This window comes from Notamacropus eugenii, chromosome 2 (assembly GCF_028372415.1).
Source record: "Notamacropus eugenii isolate mMacEug1 chromosome 2, mMacEug1.pri_v2, whole genome shotgun sequence".
NCBI lineage: Eukaryota > Metazoa > Chordata > Mammalia > Diprotodontia > Macropodidae > Notamacropus > Notamacropus eugenii.
The window spans coordinates 531,059,993-531,067,255 of record NC_092873.1 but is presented as its reverse complement, the minus strand read 5'-3'; positions in this window follow the sequence as shown (position 1 = coordinate 531,067,255).

Sequence of the window (7,263 nt, the reverse complement as noted above, 5' to 3'; positions counted from 1 at the left end):
ATTAAGGGTCTACTACATGCCAACAACTCTAAAAGGCACTAGGGATCAAAAGGCAAAAGTATGACAGTCCTTGATCTTAAGGAGTTTATATTAACAATTTTTATTTAAAGTTTTGAGCAATTCCCTTGAGTCTTGTATTTGGAGGTCAGATTTTTTATTCAGCTCTAGTCTTTTCATTAGAAATGCTTGAAAGTCCTCTATTTCATTAAATATTCATTTTTTCCCCTGAAAGATGTAAATTAGTGTAAGGCTAATGGTAGGTGGAGCAAAGAGTTAAAGATCTTCCCCACCCAGTAACAGGTCTCAAGACACCTTTTGTTAATTTCTAATGAGGCATTGGGTCACAAGGGTCTTGCATGACCTCCAGCCCTGAAAAGAGTTTATATACTCTGAGGTGAAGTTTTGCTCTGGGGCTTATTTTTTGGAACAAAGTTGTCTGCCAGATAAGACTCTGGGCAACCATTTTAAGAAATTCCCGGCTTTGAAAACTCAGATGTGGGTGCTTCTCTCTCTGGTAATGATGTATGTGTATATGTATGGTCAGGCACTTGGAAGACCTGTCTGTCGGTCTTTCTGTTTGTAATTTCTGCTTGTAACTTCTGATTGTATTTTCTCTTAAGTTCAGGGTGCTGCCTTCTTCCCCTGAACTAAATGAATGATTTATGAGATTGATTAAAGTAGATTGTTAACCCCTCAAAAGTTGATTTCTTTTTAGAAAAGCAGATCTAAGAACAATACAGCAGGCACTCTTGTGTATGCCGGGGTTTTGCTGTTATAAAAGATATTCAGTTTTGCTGGGTAGGTGATTTTTGATTGTAATCCTAACTCTTTGCCTTCTGGTATATTCTAAACCCTCCAGTTTTTCAATATGGAAGCTATCAAATCCTGTATAATCCTGACTGTAGCTCCATAGTACTTGAATTATTTCTTTTTGGCTGCTTGCAGTACTTTTTCCTTGATCTGTGAGCTTTGGAATTGGCTATGATATTCTTCAGAGTTTTTATTTGAGGATCTTTTTCAGGCTATAATCAGTAGATTCTTTCAATTTCTATTTTGCCCTCTGGTTCTAATACATCAGGGCAGGGGTTTTGTGTTGTTGTTAATTTCTTTAAAAAGGTTGTCCAGGTTTTTTTTTAATTGTGACTTTCAGGTAGTCCAATAATTCTTATATTATCTCTCCCACCTCTATTTTCTACATCAATTATTTGTTCAATGAGAAATTTCACATTTTCCTATTTTTTTTTTTACTTTCTTGATTTTGTTTCATCATATCTTGATGTTTCATAGAGTCATCAGTTTCTGCTTGTTCAATTCTAATTTTTAACGAATTATTTTCTTCATTGAGCTCTTGTACTTCTTTTTTGATTTGGCCAATTCTATTTTGAGGGGATTATTTTCATCAGTAAATTTTTGTATACCTTTTTCCATGCTATTGACTTCTTTTTCATGATTCTCTTGCATTACTCTCATTTCTTTTCCCAGTGTTTCTTCTACTTCTCTAATTTGCTTTTTAAAATCATTTTTAAACTCCTCCAAAAATTCTTTTTGGGCCTGAGGCCAAATTACATTTTTCTTTGAGGTGTCACATGTACCCATTTTGACACTATTGTCCTCTTCTAAGTTTATGCCTTGATCCTCTCTATCACCATAGTAACTTTTTTGCCTTTTTTTTTCAATTTGGTGTTTTTATGTGAGTATTAGGCTCAGGTCCTGCACTGTTCCAAGCTTTTTGTGTTGGGGCTCTGGGTCTTATTGCTGGCTTTCACTGGGCTTCAGAGCTCAGTGGCTTGCCTTCTCTGGAAGGTAGGCTTTCCTTCTAGATTGTATTCAGGGGTGGGCTTCCCTGTTGGCCTCTCCTGGGTGTGGGGTTTAGCTGCTGGCCTGTCCCAAGAGTAGGGCCTTGCTATGAGTTGCCATAGTAACAGTCTTTTTGGTGGCTGGCCCTGGAGGAATGATCATATGGCTGGTCTGCTGGAGTGGTGGGGCCAGGCTGCTAGATTGCAGTGGAAACATGGTCTCTCTATTGGTAAGACCTAGCAGCAGGGGCTTTGCTGCCAATCAGCAATGGGGTTGCTGGGGTGGGGCTTTGCTTTACTGCACAGAATATTCACTTGCCTAAGGGGCTGCTGGTCTTCTTTGCTGAAGGTCCCCTGTTGTAGGGCTGGCTGCTTCTGCTGCTGCTCTACATTTCAATCTCTTGCCGCCCAGTGAGGCAGATCTTTCTTGCTCAGCTCCTAAGCTGCTTCCCTATTCCTAGATCAATTCTGAGGTGGTTTTGTAGATGTTTGGAGCAGAATTTGGGAAGGTTTCAGAAGGTTCCTTCTTCACTTCTCCCTCTTGGGGCTGGAAGTTCCCATTCCCTGTATTTTTAAAAGTTGTCCCAATTCTTGAAGTATGATCACTCTTCCCTTTTACCTCTCAGCATCCCTCCTTGGCTTTAAAGCTCAGCTAAAGAGCCACCTACTCCATGAGACCCTTCTGGATCCCCTGAGCTGCTGATATTTTCCCCAAAATTACCTTGTATTTATTTTGCATAAATATATGAGTGCATACAGTCTCCCCCTATAAAATGTAACTCCTTGAGGGGAGGGGTCAGCTCATTTCTGGCACCTAGGAGAGTGTCTGCCATATACTTAATAAATGCTTGTTGAGAGATTGATTCATTGCTGTTTCATCTTTGTATGGACATGTTTTCTTCCCTGATAGGATGCATATTCCTTCAAGGTAGGACTTGTTTCATTTTTGTCAGTGTATTTCTGGTACATTGCACTGGGCACATAGTAGGCACTTAATAAATGCATGTTGATATAATAAGTGCATTGATGATAAATGCATTGATCCCCAACAAGTAGATGCCCATTTCACTCCTACCCAAGGAACTCTATCGAGAGAGCCCACAGCTTACCATCATGCACTGTCTGTGATGTCTGTCCTCACTTACCTACTCACCGAGGCTGAATTCCTGAAACAAGAGCCAAAGCCTTTCCTTTCAGATTCAGATAGAAAAGATTGAAAATGAAGAGCTGTAATAGAAGCCTGGGCCCTCTATAATTATTCAGGTAGAAGACTGGAACCCTCCTCCTACATGTAACTTATAAACCTTTAAAATAGAAAAAAGCAGACTTTATTGTAAAGGAGTATCATTCTTAAAGAATTCATTATTTTAGCTATTATTATTCCATATAGAGACCTAAGTGGCACGGCGAGTAGAGCACTAAGCCTGGAGTCAGGAAGACCTGAGTTCAGATCTGGCCTCAAATGCTTACTCATGTGACCCTGGGAAAGTCACTTAACCTCTGCCTCAGTTTCTTCAACAATAAAATGGGGATAATTATAACTCCACTTCACAGGGCTTTTATGAAAACAAATGAAATAATATTTGTGAAAGCGTTTTGTACAGTACCTGGAACATAGTAGGCACTTAATAAATTTTCTTCCCTTCCCTCCCTTCCCCATACAAGACTCAAAGACCATTTGGAAAACTTTCAAAGACCACCTATGCTCTCTGAAACTACCTTTCACAACTCATTTGGCAAGACAATTTTTTCAATGAAGGAAGAAATGAAAAGGGAGAAAACAGAAAGAGAGAAGGCAAAAGGAAGGCCTTTCTGAGACTGGAATCCAAGAGACAAACAGGAGCATCATCAATCATTTTTGTAAGTTCAATTCTTCCTGGAAAAGACAATACTTTTACACAGAAGAAGGACTCTTACTTCTGTTCTAGTACAATGAGTTAAGATGCTACATTTGATAATGATATCTCCCATGTGAACCAAAGTAATTGGCGAAGATTGCTTTGTGACTTACAAATCTTGGTGGAAGATTTGGCCATACATAATTATCTAGGAAGGGGCAGTCTGGTTCCACATTCCTGACAAAACTACTTAAACATTAAAGGACAGGTGACATATGACTCAGTGTGTCCTGGCAGAGACTCTTCTGTTTGCCTTGTTCTGTCTGGCATTTGTGTGGGTCTGTGAAGTGCAATGCTTTTAGGAAACAGAAACTTTACATGAGGAATTTCCTCTTAATTCCTTCACTCAAGATGAGATAGTTGCATGATGGAACCAATGAGCTAGTTTTCAGTATCAGGAACTGTCCTTGAGCTTGTAAATATGCTGAGGGCATAGAGATAACCATTAGAACTACTAAGAACAAGTGGTGCCCTCTTGTCTATCAGGCTATACCCTCAGGGCCCTTCCTTCTCTCTTTTGCTCTTAGAAAATCCTTTGCTTAGGCTCCTTCAAGGCTCAGCTCAAAGGCTAACTCTTACCCAAGTACAGCCTTTGTTAATAGTGGCCTTTCACTGGAAATGACTGTTTTTACTTTGTGAAATGACTCACAGAGTAGAGTGTGAGTAGAAGGTCAGTCTATTTTAAAAAATTATTTGAATAATATTTTATTTTTTCCCCAATTACATGTAAAACCAAATTTTTAACATTCATCTAAAAAAATAGAGTCCCAAATTCTCTCCGTCCCCTTCCCCCTTCCTGAGATAGTAAAGAATTTATATAGGTTATACATGTGTAATCATGGGAAACATGTTTGTATATTAACGACGTTGCGAAAGAAAACACAGAGTGGAAAAAAGTGACAGAAATAAAGTGGAAAATAATATCCTTTGACCTGCATTCAGACTCCATCAATTCTTTTTCTGCAGGTGGATAGCACTTATCATCATGACTCCTTTGAAATTGTCTTGGATAATTGTTTTGCTGAGAATAACTAAGTCATTTACAATTCTTCAATAAACAATACTGCTGTTACTGTGTACAACATTGTCCTGGTTTACCTGCTTGACTTTGCATCAGTTCATGTAAATCTGATAATGTTTAATATAAAATTTTGGAATAATCTCTTTGTTCTCTCTGAAGCAAACTCAGAGAATGCCTCTTCCTATGTCAGCAAAAGCCAGCCAAGGCTGACTCTACACTCCTTAGGAGACCTTTAACCTAAGACACTATATCTTATTATCTATACACATATACTATGTTTGTTATGGCATATTAGTGGTAAAGAAAATATAGACATCTTAGGTCGTAATTTCTATGGAACTTTGTTTACCCTTTCCTATGTCAGTTATCTGTTTAGGGCAGGAAGCCTGCCACTCACTACTGGTGGGATTTCCTTATCACCGAGACATATGTTTATCCAGCCTGGAATCCCAAGGCCTGACCAACATTGCTTTGTTAATTGTTCTGTCTTACTGAATTTATGATTTGTTCAACTAGGAGAGTTCTTTTCTCACGGCAAAATGTATGTAGGCCAGAAGATTTCTGCACTGGGTAGCTAGAACATTTCTGGCTCCATAATGCATTATGTAACTGTTTTCTTTATGGGGAATTGATCAATTAATTAATTAAATCATAAAATGTATGCATTTAGCCTGCTGCCTTTCTTTAACCAAGTTTTCAGGTCAACAAATCTTTCTAGGTTTTTCTGAAATCATCCCGCTTGTCATTTCTTACAGCACAATATTATTCCACTACAATCACATACCACAACTTGTTCGGTCATTCCCCTATCGTTTGGACCTTCCCCTCAATTTCCAATTCTTTGGGGCCACAAAAAAGAATACTATAAATATTTCTGTACATATAAGTCCTTTACCTTTATTTTTCCAATCTCTTTGAGACACAGACCTAAAGATGTGCACAGTTTTATAATCCTTTGGCCATGGTTCTAAATTGCTCTCCAGAAGAGGGCCACTCTTGAGTCAGAGAGTCCTGGTTTCAAATCAGTCCTTGACAATGTAATCTTGGATAAGTCACCACTTCTTAGGGCCCGAGGTAATTCTCTGAGACTAAAGTGCAGAGCAGGTGCCATCTTCACTGGTAGAGGGATTTTCTTTAGGAGTTTCTGACTGCAGTGAAATAACATGTATGAACCTCCCTCAAACTGTATTTTTTTATCTATTCTTCTTCCTTTGTAGAATGTCAGCTCTTTGAGAACAGGTATTTTTTTCTCTTTTTTTCTTCCCTCCCCACTTTGGGCTCACTTGACAAACTTCCCTTTTGGGCTGCCAAAGAGTGGCTGTGACTAGTTCAGGGTTTTGTGGGTAATATGGTGGATGACTTGCCTCCAAAAGCTAGCTCAAGAGCCCTCCCTAGAGTGCTTCTCCTAAAAAATCAGCCAGCTGACAATTCTTTAGGGAAGGCATTTATTCAAGTGGCATAGCAAGTAGAGTCAGCCAGTCAATAAGGATTTATTAACTATGTACTATGTGCCAGGCACTGTTAAGCTCTGGGAACAGGAAGAAAGTCAATCTCTACCCTCAAGGAGCTCACAGTGTAACACGGGAAACAATATGCAAGCTATAGATGGAATAAGTAGGTTAGGATTACATAGCTGCAGATAGGTTTCAAAATGGAATAAGGGTAAGAAATAGGGTTAGATTTAGAAGCAGGGGTTATATCTTAGTTATAAAGGATTTCCTTCAAAGGGCATTTAAAGAGTCTGTGGGGGTAAGAAGAGCAGATATGATCTTAAGGCACAATGTTAATTAGGCTCAGGTCTGGAACAATAAGGTCTCAGGGACATCTTTCTCTCCAGGGAGTCCTCATGGCATTTGCTGCAGGGGCTGGTGACAGGGAAATAGGGTACTTTCCTTAATAGACTGTCATCAGTTCCTTACGAGCTGATATATCACATATTCCTAAGAAGACCAAAAGTCCTTTACTACCTTAATTGGAAGGGAGTGTCCCAATAACTCCAGGAAGAGGGAAGGGCAGGGGAAGAAAATGCCAAACTGGGCTCCTCCCTACTAAAACATTTGTTTTCCAAATGGAGATCTCATCGGGCTTTAGGAAGAAAGCAGGGATAAATTCACTTAATTTTGTTCCTTGCCTTCTCTCTCCCACCTGCTTCTGGCAAGAGAGGTAGGCTATTCATCAAATTTCCAGATTGGTGAGAGGAGAGCTTCCTGGTTTGGCAAGCCTTCTATAAATGCATTTAATACCTTACTCATAACTTGATTCTTACTGTTGAAACTGGAGTCCAAAAATGTGATTAGAAAATTCTAATCCCCATGGGTGTGTCTATATCACTTTGCACAATTACATATTTTACAGGCCTTACTATAAATACTTGCCATTCCTAGTCATGTTTGTTTTTGTAGCATAGTAAGAGGACATGGTGCAAAAATATACCCCTGAAAATCTGGGATATGTTCTTCATAAAAAGAGCATACACTTGGGAAAGTGGGCTCAAGCTTAGAAAACACCTGTGACAGAGGGGTAACTCACAGTTCTTTGTTGAATGGAA